The sequence below is a fragment of the Mesoplodon bidens genome (genome assembly GCF_964165515.1).
Source record: "Mesoplodon bidens genome assembly, chromosome: X".
NCBI classification, from domain to species: Eukaryota; Metazoa; Chordata; class Mammalia; order Artiodactyla; family Ziphiidae; genus Mesoplodon; species Mesoplodon bidens.
The window spans coordinates 92,183,880-92,199,626 of record NC_138163.1 but is presented as its reverse complement, the minus strand read 5'-3'; the positions used below and the strand labels follow the sequence as shown (position 1 = coordinate 92,199,626).

The 15,747-nt window shown below is 36.1% G+C and overlaps 1 protein-coding gene across 8 annotated transcripts in view; it reads left to right on the top strand.

The window, feature by feature from the left end:
* The window catches only part of KLF8 (KLF transcription factor 8), a 369,132-nt gene that overhangs the window by 57,813 nt on the left and 295,572 nt on the right, over positions 1-15,747 (top strand). The gene's annotated exons all lie outside the window — the stretch shown is intronic.

Below are 15,747 nucleotides of genomic sequence, written 5' to 3'. Positions count from 1 at the left end.
GAATGTCTTATAAATATCAACTAAATCTATCTGGTCTTTTGTGTCACTTAAAGCTTGTGTTTCCTTATTAATTTTCTGATTTGATGATCTGTCCATTGATGTAAGTGTGGTGTTAAATTCCCCCACTATTTTTTGGTTACGGTCGCTTTCCCCTTTTAGAGCTGTTAGCAGTTGCCTTATGTATTGTGGTGCTCCTCTGTTTGGTGCATATATATTTATAATTGTTATATCCTTCTTTGATTGATCCCTTGATCATTACATAGTTTCCTTCCTTGTCTCTTGTAACATTCTTTATTTTAAAGTCTATTTTATTTGATATGAGTATTGCTAGTCCAGCTTTCTTTTGTTTTTCATTTGCATGGAATATATTTTTCCATCTCCTCACTTTCAGTCTGAATGTGTCCCTAGGTCTGAAGTGGGTGTCTTGTAGACAGCACATATATGGGTCTTGTTTTTCTCTCCATTCAGCAAACCTGTGTCTTTTTGTTGGAGCATTTAATCCATTCATATTTAAGGAAATTATTGATACATATGTTCCTATTACCATTTTCTTAATTGTTTTTTTGTTTTTTGGGGTATTTTTGTAGGTCATTTTCTTCTCTTGTGTTCCCCACTTAGAGAAGTTCCTTTAGCATTTGTTGTAGAGCTGGTTTGGTGGTGATGAATGCTCTTAGCTTTTGCTTGTCTGTAAAGCTTTTGATTTCTCCATCGAATCTGAATGAGATCCTTGCTGGGTAGAATATTCTTGGTTGTAGTTTCTTCCCTTTCATCACTTTAAGTATATCATGCCACTCCCTTCTGGCTTGTAGAGTTTCTGCTGAGAAATCAGCTGTTAACCTTATGGGAGTTCCCTTGTATGTTACTTGTCATTTTTCCCTTGATGCTTTCAATGATTTTTCTTTGTCTTTAATTTTTCCAATTTGATTGCTATGTGTCTCGGAATGTTTCTCCTTGGGTTTATCCTGTATGGGACTCTATGCACTTCCCAGACTTGGCTACCTATTTCCTTTCCCATGTTAGGGAAATTTTCGACTCTAATCTCTTCAAATATTTTTTCGTGTCCTTTCTCTCTCTCTTCTCCTTCTGGAACCCCTATAATGCAAATGTTGTTGTGTTTAATGTTGTTTCAGAGGTCTTTTATACTGTCTTCATTTCTTTTCATTCTTTTTTCTTTACTCTGTTCTGCAGCAGTGAATTCCACCATTCTGTCTTCCAGGTCACCTATCCGTTCTTCTGCCTCAGTTATTCTGCTGTTGATTCCTTCTAGTGTATTTTTCATTTCGTTTATTGTATTGCTCATGTCTGTTTGTTTTTTCTTTAATTTTTCTACATCTTTGTTAAACATTTCTTGCATCTTCTCGATCTTTGCCTCCATGCTTTTTCCGAGGTCCTGGATCATCTTCACTATCATTATTCTGAATTGTTTCTCTGGAAGATTGCCTATCTCCATTTCATTTAGTTGTTTTTCTGAGGTTTTATCTTGTTCCTTCATGTAGTATATAGCCCTCTGCCTTTTCATCTTGTCTATCTTTCTGTGAATGTGGTTTTTGTTCCACAGGCTGCAGGATTGTAGTTCTTTTTGCTTCTGTTGTCTACCCTCTGTATTTCTCCTTTAATGTCTCTCTGCACCAGAATTTCCCAAAATATTTTGTCTTAGGAACTTTACAATCTTAAAAATTATTGAGGATTCCAAAGGGTTTTGTGTATATGGGTTTTACTATCCAAATTTACAGTACTAGAAACTAAAAAATTTTTAAAATAATATTCAAGCAGAAACTATTAACTTATTTATAATTAACTAAGCAGAAGAAAAAGAGAAAGGAAAACAAAGATGAGAGAAATAGAAAACAAATAATAAAATGGTAAATTTAACTTTAACACATCAGTAATCATAGTCAATATAAGTCATGTAATGGCTGTAAGAAAGGCTGTGACTGTCACACTTGTTAAAAGGCAAGACAGAGCTGTCTGCTACCTACAATGAATTTTAAGAACCACAATTTATAAATATAAAGTCACAAATAGATTAATAAAAGATGGAAAAGGATATACTATGCTAACACTAATCAAAAGAAAGCTGAGAAGTTTATATTAGTATAAGACAAATTAAATGTCAGAGCAAAGAATATTATCAAGGATGAAAAATGTAATTTCATAATGAAAATCTTATCAATTCATAAAGAAGACATAAATATGTTTATGAAACTAGTAACAGAGCATCAAAATACTTGAAGCATAAACTTAGAGAACTTAAAGGAGAAATGGACAAAGTCACAATTATAGCCAGAGGTTTTATCACTCCTTTCTTAATATTTGATAGAAAAAAGGACGAATCAGTAAGGATATATAAGACTATAAGAGCATTGTCAATCAACTTGACCTGATATTAATAGAACACTCTACCTGGAAAGAGAAAATTATACATTCTTTTCAAGCACAAATGGCACATTTACCAAGGTAGACTATATTTGAGGCTATAAAACAATCCTCATAACTTTAAAATAATGCAAACCTTATAAAGTATATCCTGTGATCAGAAATGATTATTTTAAAAATCTAATAACCAAAAGTTACCTAGAAATCCTCCAAATATTTGGAAACTAAACAATAACTTTGAAGTAACCCATTGATTAAAGTATAAATCAAAATAGAAATAAGAAGGTAAGTGAATTGAATAAAAATAAAAATGTGATATCAAAATTTGCCAGGTGCAACTTAAGCAGTGCTTGGAGGGAAATGTGTAGCACTAAATGACTATATTAGAAAAGAAGAAAGGTCTCATTACAATGGCCTCATCTTCTACTTATGAAACTTGAGAAAGAATTGTAAATTAAATCCATAGTGAGCAGATGAAAGTATATAATACACACAAGAACAGAAACCAATGGAGGAGAAAAGAGAAAAGCAATGTAGAAAAGCAATGTTTCCTAGAGAGGATCAATAAAATTGTCAAACACCTAGCCTCACTCAGGAGGAAAAAGAGAAAAGAGAAATCATCAACACCAAGAGTGACGGGTCAGGGACACCCCTGGTGGTGCAGTGGTTAAGAATCTGCCTGCCAATGCAGGGGACACGTGTTTTAACCCTGGTCTGGGAAGATCCCACATGCCACAGAGCAACTAATCCTTTGTGCTACAAATACAGAACCTACCTTCTAGAGCCTGTGAGCCACAACTACTGAGCCTGCATGACTAGAGCCCATGCTCTGCAACAAGAGAAGCCACCGCAATGAGAAGCCCATGCACTGCAGCAAAGAGTAGCCCCCACTCACTGCAATTAGAGAAAGCCCGAGTGAAGCAATGAAGACACAACACAGCCAAAAATAAATAAACAAATAAATTTAAAAAAATGAGTGAAGGGGCAGACATCGCTAGTGATCTTACAGACATTAAAAGGATAATAAATGAATACTATATAAAACTTAATACCAAAAAATTTGATGAAATGGACAAATTTCTTGAAAGGCACTAACTATCAAAGCTAACTGAAGAAGAAATAGATTGTCTGAATTGTCTTATATTTATTTTAAAATGATTTTGTAGATTAAAACTTTCCCAGAAGGAAAACTGGAAATCTCTTTTCCTATATGTGTTCCTTGGTGAATTATTCCAAATATTTATGTGAGGAATAATACTAATCCTACACAAACTCTTCTAGAAAATAGAAGACAGAACCCTTCCCAACTCATTATATGAGGCCCTGGTACCACAACTAGACAAAGGCAGTATAATTAAAGAAAACTACAGACCAATAGCTTTCTCCATAAAATTTTCGGAAATAAAATTCAATAATATATTGAAGGAGAATATATCATAACCAAGTAGAGTTTATCACAGGAATTCAGGATTGGCTTAACATTTGAAAATCAATCAGTGTATTTTATTATATTAACAGATTAAAGACAAAAAGGTCTGATCATCTCAATGGATATTTAAGAAGCATTTGTTAAAATTAAGTACCCATATGTCGAAAAATTTCAGCAATCTTGGAATAGAAGGGAACTTCATCAATCTGATGAGTATCTACAGAAATCCTCCTGCTATTACTGTATTTACTGGGAAGACTAGTAATCCCCCCACCAATCAGGAGTAAGACAGGCATACCCACACTAATTACTTCTACTCAGCATTACTGGGCATTCTAGCAAGTGCAATAAGAAAAGAAGGGCTTCCCTGGTGGCGCAGTGGTTGAGAGTCCGCCTGCCGATGCAGGGGACATGGGTTCGTGCCCCCGTCTGGGAAGATCCCACATGCCGCGGAGTGGCTAGGTCCGTGAGCCATGGCCGCTGAGCCTGCGCGTCCGGAGCCTGTGCTCCGCAACGGGAGAGGCCACAACAGTGAGAGGCCCGCGTACCGCAAAAAAAAAAAAAAAAAAAAAAAGGTATTAGAAAAGAAATAAGAGCCAAACAAGCTGGAAAGGAAGAAATAATTTCTTTTATTCATAGATGATCTGATTGTCTACTTAGGAATTCCTAAGGACTTTTTAAAAACATTACTATAACTAAGAATTGACCTTAGTAAGCTCACAAGATACAAATATTAATTGTATTTCTCTAATGCAGCAATGGAAACTCTGAAATATACGTTTAAAAGATCACTACCAATTATAATACTATCACACATGTTATATAATTAAAGAAAATATTGACAAAAGATGTGCAAGACCTGATGACAAAATTAAAAGACATCACTGAGAAGAATTAATGAAGATCTAAATAATATACTATGCTTGTGTATTGGAGCATTCAATATTGCTTGCTAGGTTGGCATATCTCCCCAAATTGATCAATAGATTCAGAGCAATCCAAATCAAAAGTCCAGCAGGGTTCTTGTTTTTTTAAATAACATTTCACGAGTTGGTTCTAAAATTTACATGGGAATCAGAAAACGTAGAATAGCCAAGCAATTTTGAATATGAGGAGCGAATTCGAGGATTTACACTACCTGATTTCAAACTTATTGGAAAGCTACAATAAACAAGACAGTGTGGTGTTGGTGTAAATATCAATGTATAAATCAATGGAACAGAATGGAGAGTCCAGAAATAGATCAACATATATATGGTCAATTGTTTTCCAACTAAGTTGCTGAGGTAATCCAAAAGGAAAATATATACCTTTCAACAAATTTATTAAAATAAATGAGAACAATAAACCTCATGATTTTTTTTTCTTTTTACACAATGACTGCATTTATTAAAAAGATATTAATGAATCTCATGGGCTTCAAGGCAAAGGTAAACTCCACAGCCTCTGGAAGATCCAGAAACTTCCGTAAACTGAAGTGCCATCCCCCTGCTATTTTTCTATTAACATCTTTAATGGAGTATAACTGCTTTACAACAGTGTGTTAGTTTCTGCTTTATAACAAAGTGAATCAGCTATACATATACATATATCCCCATATCTCTTCACTCTCGTGTCTCCCTCCCACCCTCCATATCCCACCCCTCTAGGTGGTCAAAAAGCATTGAGCTGATCTCGCTGTACTATGTGGCTGATTCCCACTAGCTATCTATTTTACATTTGTTAATATATATAAGTCCATGCCACTGTCTCACTTCGTCCCAGCTTACCCTTCCCCATCCCCATGTCCTTAAGTCCATTCTCTACACCTTCATCTTTATTCCTGACTCTGCCACTAGGTTCTTCAGAAACATTTTGGGTTTTTTTTTTTAGATTCCATATATATGTGTTAGCATATGGCATTTGTTTTTCCCTTTCTGAATTACTTCACTCTGTATGACAGACTTTAGGTCCATCCAACTCACTACAAATAACTCACTTTCATTTCTTTTTATGGCTGAGTAATATTCCATTGTATATATGTGCCACATATTCCTTATGCATTCATCTGTTGCTGGACACGAAGGTTGCTTCCATATTTTGGCTATTGTAAATACAGCTTCAGTGAATATTGTGGTACATGACTCTTTTTGAATTATGTTTTTTTCAGGGTATATGCCCAGTAGTGGCATTCCTGAGTCGTATGGTAGTGCTATTTTTACTTTTCAAGGAAATTCCATACTCTTCTCCATAGTGGCTGTATCAATTTACATTCCCACCAATAGTGAAAGAGGGTTCCCTTTTCTCCACACCCTCTCCAGCATTTACTGTTTGTAGATTTTTTGATGATGGCCATTCTGAGTGGTGTGAGAAGATACCTCATGGAGTTTTGATTTGCATTTCTCTAATGATTAGTGATGTTGAGCATCCTTTCATGTCTTTGTTGGTGATCGTATATCTTCCTTGGAGAAATGTCTATGTAGGTCTTCTGCTCATTTTTGGATTGGATTGTTTGATTTTTGATATTGAGCTGCATGAGCTGCTTGAAAATTTTGGAGATCAATCCTTTGTCATTTGCTTCATCTGCAAAAATTTTCTCCCATTCGGAGGGTTGTCTTTTCGTCTAGCTTGTAGTTTCCTTTGCTATGCAAAAGCTTTTAAGTTTCATTAGGTCCCATTTGTTTATTTTTCTTTTTATTTCCATTAATCTCAGAGATGGATCAGAAAAGATCTTGCTGTGGTTTATGTCAAAGAGTGTTCTTCCTATCTTTTCCTGTGAGAGATTTATAGTGTCTGGCCTTACATTTAGGTATTTAATCAAATTTCAGTTTATTTTTGTGTATGATGTTAGGGAGTGTTCTAATTTCATTCTTTAATATATACCCGTCCACTTTTCCCAGCAACACTTAGTGAAGAGGCTGTCTTTTCTCCACTGTATATTCTTGCCACTTTTATTAAAAATGAGGTGACTTGGGCTTCCCTGGTGGTGCAGTGGTTGAGAGTCCACCTGCCAAAGCAGGGGACACAGGTTCATGCCCTGGTATGGGAAGATTCCACATGGTGTGGAGCAGCTAGGCCTGTGAGCCATAGTCTCTGAGCCTGCGCATCTGGAGCCTGTGCTCTGCAATGGGAGAAGCCACAACAGTGAGAGGCCCACGTACTTAAAAAAAAAAAAAGAAAAAGAAAGGTGACCATAGGTGCGTGGGTTTATCTCTGGTGTTTCAATCCGGTTCCATTGATCTATATTTCTGTGTTTGTGCCAGTACCATACTGTTTTGATTAGTGTCGCTCTGTAGTATATTCTGCAGCCTGGGAGCCTGATTCCTCCAGATCCATTTTTCTTTCTCAAGATTGCTTTCGCTATTCAGGGTCTTTTGTGTTTCCGTACAAATTGTGAAATTTTTTGTTCTAGTTCTGTAAAAAATTCCATTTGTAGTTTGCTGGGATTACATTGAATCTGTAGATTACTTTGGGTAGTTGGGTCATTTTCACAATGACATGGTTTATCTCTCCATTTGTTTGTATCATCTTTAATTTCTTTCATCAGTGTCTTATAACTTTCTGCATACAGGTCTTTTGTCTCCTTCAGTAGGTTTATTCCTAGATATTTTATTCTTTTTGTTGCAATGGTAAATGGGAGTGTTTCCTTAATTTCTCTTTCAGATTTTTCATCATTAGTGTATATGAATGCAAGACATTTCTGTGCATTAATTTTGTTTCCTGCTACTTGACCTAATTCATTGAATAGCTCTAGTAGTTTTGTGGTATCATATTTATGATTCTCTATGTATAATATCTAATTCTGCAAACAGTGACAGCTTTATTTCTTCTTTTCCTATTTGGATTCCTTTTATTTCTTTTTTTCTCTGTTTTCTGTGACTAGCACTTCCAATAGTATGTTGAATAATAGTGGTGACGGTGGAAAACCTTGTCTTGTTCCTGATCTTAGAGGAAACGGTTTCAGTTTTTCACCATTGAGAATGATGTTGGCTGTGAGTTTGTCATACATGGCCTTTATTAAGTTGAGTTAAGTTCCCTCTATGCCTACATTCTGGAGAGTTTTATCATAAATGGGTATTGAATATCGTTAAAACTTTTTCTGCATCTATTGAGATGATCATATGGTTTTTATCCTTCAATTTGTTAATATGATTTATCACATTGGTTAATTTGTGTATATTGAAGAACCCTTGCATTCCTGGAATAAACCCCACTTGATCATGGTGTATGATCCTTTTAATGTGCTACACATTTCCCTCCAAGCACTGCTTAAGTTGCACCTGGCAAATTTTGATATCACATTTTTATTTTTATTCAATTCACTTACCTTCTTATTTCTATTTTGATTTATACTTTAATCAATGGGTTACTTCAAAGTTATTGTTTAGTTTCCAAATATTTGGGGGATTTCTAGGTAACTTTTTGTTATTAGATTTTTAAAATAATCATTTCCTTTAGTATTTGTTGTAGAGGTGTTTTGTGGTGCTGAATTCTCTTATCTTTTGCTTATTTGTAAATGTTTTAATATCTTTGTCAAATCTGAATGAGATCTTTGCTGGGTAGAGTAATCTTGGTTGCAGGTTCTTCCCTTTCATCACTTTAAATATGTCCTACCTCTCCTTTCTGCCTTTCAGAATTTCTGCTGAAAGATCAGCTGTTTCCCTTATGGGGATTTTCTTGTATGTTATTTATTTTCTTCCCGTGCTGCTTTTAATATTTTTTCTTCGTATTTAATTTTTGAACGTGTGATTAATATGTTCCTTGGCGTGTTTCTCCTTGGCTTTTCCAGTATGAGACTCTCTGTACTTCCTGGTCTTTATTGACTATTTCCTTTCCCATATTAGGGAAGTTTTCAGCTATAATCTCTTCAAATATTTTCTCCATCCCTTTCTTTTTCTCTTCTTCTTATGAGACCTGTATAATTCAAATGTTGTGCATTTAATGTTGTCCCAAAGATCTCTGAGCCTGTCCTCAGTTCCTTTCAGTCTTTTTTCTTTATTCTTCTCTGCCATAGTTATTTCCACGCTTTTATCTTCCTGGTCACTTATCCATTTTTCTGCCTCAGTTATTTTGCTATTGGTTCCTTCTGCAGAATTTTTAATTTCATTTATTTTGTTGTTCATCATTTTTTGTTTGCTCTTTAGTTCTTCTATGTTCTTGTTAAACATTTCTTGTATTTTCTCCATTCTCTCTCCAAGATTTTGGATCATCTTTACTATCATTACTCTGAATTCTTTTTCAGGTAGACTGCCTATTTAGTCTTAATTTGTTTGGCCTGGTCGTTTTTTACCTTACTCCTTCATCTGCTGTGTGTTTCTCTGTCTTCTCATTTTGGTTAACTTACTGTGTTTGGGGTCTCCTTTTCACATGCTGCAGGTTTGTATTTCCCATTGTTTTTGGTGTCTGCCCCCAGTGGCTAAAGTTGGTTAAGTGGGTTGTTTAGGATTTCTGGTGGATGGACTGGTCGATGATTCTGGATCTTGTCTTTCTCTTGGGCAGGACTTCCTCCTGTGCTGCGTTTTGGGGTGTCTGTGAACTTATCATGATCTTTAGCAGCTTCTGTGCTAATGAGTAAATTGTTTTCCTGTCTTGCTAGTTGTTTGACATAGGGTGTCCAGCACTGTAGCTTGCTGGTCACTGATTAGATGTGGGTCTTAGCATTGAGATGGCCATCTCTGGGAGAGCTTTCATCATTGGATATTATGTGGAACTGGGAGGTCTTTGGTGGACCAATATCCTAAACTCAGCTCTCCCATCTCAGAGGCACAGGCCTGACACCCATCCAGATCACCAAGATCCTGTCAGCCACATGGCTTTCATCCCTCAATCTTCCACCTCTGCTACCTCCTTTTTGTTGTGGAAATCAGTTCTGTCTGAGACCCAGGTTAATAGCTGCCTTGAAAGCCCTGGGACTCGAAGGAGTCTGGCACTCCTGGTGTGATTGGCCTTACCTGGCTTCTGCTGGAGACAGGTGGGGACTTGGGCCAGACTTTGCACCTGGTGTGAAGAGCCCACAACTGTTTACAAACCTTATTCTTTATGTCATACCATATACAAACATTAACTCTAGAGATCTTAAATCTAAAGGAAAGAACTAAAATGACAAATCTTCTAGTTGAAGCAATCTCAGTGTCACTGAGTTTGGCAAAGATTTCCTTTTTTAACTTGTAGTATAGTTTATTTCCAATGTTTCAGGTGTACAGCAAAGTGATTGTTATATGTATAAAGTGACTGTTATATCTATATCTATATCTATATCTAGATATATAGATATAGATATATATAAAGGACATGGGGAAACTTAGGGCTGATGAATATATTCCTTATCTTGATTGCAGTTTCACAGGTGTATGTATATGTCAAGGCTAATCAAACTGTACACTTGAAATATGTGCAATTTATTATATGCCACCTAAACCTCAGTAAATCTGTTTAGTAAAAATAATACACAAGCACACATTATATTAGCTGTCAGGAATATGACATCATTACATATCCTATAGATTTTGGAAAACACCACTATATATTGCTAAGAGAATGAGAGTGAATGAGACCAATAACATTTGAGAAATATTTCAAAAATTGGTTTTATCTCATGGCCCTCCTGAAAGGGAATTGTGGACCCTTGGGGGTCCCTGGACAGCATCAGTGTTGTACATGTTGATGTCCTTTTTTTTTTTAAATCTCTATTGGAGTATAATTGCTTTACAATGGTGTGTTAGCTTCTGCTAAACAACAAAGTGAATCAGTCACACATATACATATGTTCCCATATCTCCTTCCTCTTGCATCTCCCTCCCTCGCACCCTCCCTATCCCACCCCTCCAGGTGGTCACAAAGCACCGAGCTGATCTCCTCATGCTATGTGGCTGCCTCCCACTAGCTATCTATTTTATGTTTGGTAGTGTATATATGTCCATGCCACTCTCTCGCTTTGTCACAGCTTACCCTTCCCCCTCCCCATATCCTCAAGTCCATTCTCTAGTAAGTCTGTGTCTTTATTCCTGTCTTACCCCTAGGTTCTTCATGACATTTTTTTCTTAGATTCCATATATATGTTGTAACATAGGGTATTTGTCTTTCTCTTTCTGTCTTACTTCACTCTGTATGACAGACTCTAGGTCCATCCGCCTCATTACAAATAGCTCAATTTCATTTCTTTTTATGGCTGAGTAATATTCCACTGTATATATGTGCCACATCTTCTTTATCCATTCATCTGATGATGGACACTTAGGTTGTTTCCAGCTCAGGGCTATTGTAAATAGAGCTGCAATGAACATTTTGGTACATGTCTCTTTTTGAATTATGGTTTTCTCAGGGTATACGCCCAGTAGTGGGATTGCTGGGTCATATGGTAGTTCTATTTGTAGTTTTTTAAGGAACCTCCATAGTGGCTGTACCAATTCACATTCCCACCAGCAGTGCAAGAGTGTTCCCTTTTCTCCACACCCTCCCCAGCATTTATTGTTTCTAGATTTTTTGATGATGGCCATTCTGACTGGTGTGAGATGATATCTCATTGTAATTTTGATTTGCATTTCTCTAATGATTAATGATGTTGAGCATTCTTTCATTTTTTAGGCTACTTCTTACCAATCTAATATTATACACACAGGCCAGGGAAGGATGAGGTTTTGTGGATCATGAAGTTCACATGATTTGGGAGTCCATCTCTGAGGAAAAGAATACAAAAATGTCTAACGTTTGCAAATTTTACACAACGTAGGATAAGGTGAAAACATTGTTTTCAAAGTTTTGGAACGGGTTTTACAAACGAGGAGACCTTAAGATCAAATTTAATTAGCTATATAGGAAGTCTACATTTGATCACTGGCAACTATGGCTTTCATATTTCTACCTTCATAACCACGAAGAAAAAGGAAACTCTTCCCCTTTAGCTCTAATTAGAAAAGTATAGTTGGATGATGGGTCAACTCTGGATATATGTTCATCCCTATACAATCAGGAGTTATTGATTGAGGAGTAGGGCATCATGACTAATAGTCCCAACCAGAACCAAATGCTTTCATTAGAGAAATATTTTTAAAAATGAAATACTGTTGGGCTTCCCTGGTGGCACAGTGGTTGAGAGTCCACCTGCCAATGCAGGGGATACGGGTTCGTGCCCTGGTCCAGGAAGATCACACATGCTGTTGAGCGGCTAGGCCTGTGAGCCATGGCCTCTGATCCTGCATGTCTGGCGACTATGCTCCGCAACGGGAGAGGCCACAACAGTGAGAGGCCTGCGTACCACACACACAAAAAAGAAATACTATTGAATACACTATATTATATCTAGTAATTTACCAGATAATATATCATAAACACCTTTCATGCCAATAAATATATATTCACTGATAGATATATCAACAATTCTCCATAGGGTAATGTACAGGTAAATGATCTATGCACCTTGCAAAAAGTTCCATTCATGTTTCCATTATATATCCTGTGCTTGAAAACAACTGGATTATATCATTTTTAATGACTCCATACTATTCCATTGCCTGAGTGTGCTAAGATGTACTTAAGTTTTATTTATTTACTTATTTATTTAACATCTTTATTTGAGTATAATTGCTTTACAATGGTTTGTTAGTTTCTGCTTTTTAAAAAGGTGAATCATTTAAAAGTTTTTATTATAACATTAATACATTAACCTTGTAAGGTTTAAAAACACAATTAGGTTTTCAATTTTATGAAAAATAACAATACGTTGTTGAATACTTGTCTACTTCTTCTTTATGGAAAATGCCTAGGAGTGGTACTTTTTGGATCAAAGTTTGTGCATTTATTATGGCTTTAAAAAATTATTATTTTGGGGGTATAGTTGTTTTACAATGTTGTTTTTGTTTCTACTGTAGAGTGTAGTGAAGTAGAATTCCCTGTGCTATATAACAGGTTCTCATTAGTTATCTATTTTATACATATTAGAGTATATATGTCAGTCCCAATCTCTCAATTCACCTTACCTCCATGTCCTCTCTTGGTGTCCATATGTTTGTTCTCTGGATCTGAGTCTCCATTTCAGCCTTGCAAACCGGTAAATTTGTATCATTTTACTAGTTTCCACATATATGCATTAATATACGATATTTGCTTTTCTCTTTCTGACTTACTTCACTCTGTGTGAGAGTCTCTAGATCCATCCACGTCTCTACAAATGACCCAATTTTGTTCCTTTTTATGGCTGAGTAATATTCCATTGTATATATGTACCACAGCTTCTTTATCCTTTTGTCTGTCAATGGACATTTAGGTTGCTATTGTAAATCTTGCTGCAATGAATATCGGGGTGCCTGTGTCTCTTTTTTTAAACATCTTTATTGAAGTATAATTGCTTTAAAATCTTGGTGCAGTTTCTGCTGTATAAGAATGTGAATCAGCTATACGTATGTATATATATCCCCATATTCTCCTCCCTCTTGTGTATCCCACCCACCCTCCCAATTGCAACCCTCTAGGTGGTCACAAATCACTGAGCTGATTTCCCTGTTCTATGAGGCTGCTTCCCACTAGCTATCTATTTTACATTTGTTAGTGTATATATGTCAATGTTACTGTCTCACTTCGTCCCAGATTACCATTCTCACCCCATGTCCTCAAGTCCATTCTCTACGTCTGCATCTTTATTCCTGTCCTGCCCATAGGTTCTTCAAAAGCTTTTTTTTTTTTAGATTCCATATATATGTGATAACATACTGTATTTGTTTTTCTCTTTCTGACTAACTGCACTCGGTATGACAGTCTCTCGATCCATCCACCTCATTACAAATAACTCAATTTTGTTTCATTTTATGGCTGACTAATATTCCAATTTATATATGTGCCACATCTTCTTTATCCATTGATCAGTTGATGGACACTTAGGTTGTATCCATATTTTGGCTATTGTAAATAGTGCTGCAGTGAGCATTGTGGTACATGACTCTTTTTAAATTATGATTTTCTTAGGGTATATGCCTAGAAGTGGGACTGCTGAGTTGTATAGTAATTCTATTTTCAGTTTCATAAGGAACATCCATACTATTCTCCATAGCGCCAGTATCAATTTACATTCCCACCAGCACTGCAGGAGTGTTCCCTCTTCTCCACATCCTCTCCAGCACTTATTGTTTGTAGATTTTCTTAAGATGCCCATTCTAACTGGCGTGAGGTGATAATTCATTGGAGCTTTGATTTGCATTTCTCTAATAATTAGTGATGTTGAGCATCTTTCCATGTGCCACTTGGCCATCTGTATGTCTTCTTTGGAGAAATGTCTATTTAGGTCTTACTTTTTTTAAAAACATATTTACTGGAGTATAATTGCTTTACAATGGTGTGTTAGTTTCTGCTTTATAAAAACATGAATCAGCTTTACACATACATATATCCCCATATCTCCTCTGTCTTAGGTCTCCCTCTCAACCCTCCCTATCCCACCCCTCTAAGTGGTCACAAAGCACCAAGCTGATCTACCTGTGCTATGCGGCTGCTTCCTACTAGCTATCTACTTTACATTTGGTAGTATATATAAGTCCATGGCACTCTCTCACTTCATCCCAACTTACCCTTCTTCCTCCCTGTGTCCTCAAGTCCATTCTCTACATCTGTGTCTTTATTCCTGTCCTGCCCCTAATTTCTTCATAAGCTTTTTTTTTAGGTTCCATAAATATGTGTCAGCATATGGTATTTGTTTTTCTCTTTCTGACATACTTCATTCTGTATGACAGACACTAGTTCCATGCACTTCACTACAAATAACTCAGTTTCGTTTCTTTTTATGCCTGAGTAATATTCCATTGTATATATGTGCCACATCATCTTCCACCAATTCTTTTTTAGATATTTACATTTATTTATTTTATGTATTCTTTTAAAGATACATAAAATACAGTAAGTTACTTTAAATTTTGTAAAGGGCAAAAGGAAGAAAATATTTTTTTAAATAAATTTATTTATTTATTTTTGGATGTGTTGGGTCTTTGTTGCCGCATGCGAGCATTCTCTAGTTGTGGAAAGTGGGGGCTACTCTTCATTGTGGTGTGCAGGGTTCTCATTGTGGTGGCTTCTCTTGGTGCAGAGAATGGGCTGTAGGTGCACGAGCTTCAGTTGTTGTGGCTCATGTGCTCTAGAGTGCAGACTCAGTAGTTGTGATGCACAGGCTTAGTTGCTCTGCAGCATGTGGGATCTTCATGGACCAGGGCTTGAACCCATGTCCCCTGCATTGGAAGGCAGATTCTTAACCACTGCCCTACCAGGGAAGTCCCCTCACTTTTTTAAATTCAAACAGAAAGTCACAAAATTATAATCATCCACATCAGTTCACTCAGTCTCATGTAATTAATTTTCTTTTCATCTTGATCTTTTTTTAGCACTTTTATGAGTTCATCAGTTTCCCATTTGAGTTATGAAAATGCTTATTCATTCAGTTTAGCAGTATAGTCAGTTACCAGAAACCTGTACTTGTCAGAGTCTTTGACATGAATTCCTTGAAGATGAAATCCTTTTATAGGAACATATTTGCAAAAACATCAGAGTACACCCAGAACTGTCTGTAAATGACAAAAGACTTAAAAATGACCATGCTTAAAGATTTCATGAAAGTTCATAATAATGCAATTGACAAGGAAATTTAGTTATTTCTGAGATATACATTTTAAAGTAATAACTAGAATTGTGACTTATAACATTATAGCAGAACATATAAGAGTTTTAGAAATTCCATGTAATGTCTGAAACATTTATATTAACATATTTCCATAAAAACAACCCAAAGAAAGTTTAGTATTAGTTGTTTTGTTTGTTTGTTTGTTTATACTGCATGTTCTGATTAGTCATCAATTTTATACACATCAGTGTGTACATATAAATCCCATTCGCCCAATTCAGCACACCACCATCCCCAACCCACCGCAATTTTCTCCCATTGGTGTCCATACATTTGTTCTCTACATCTGTGTCTCAACATCTGCCCT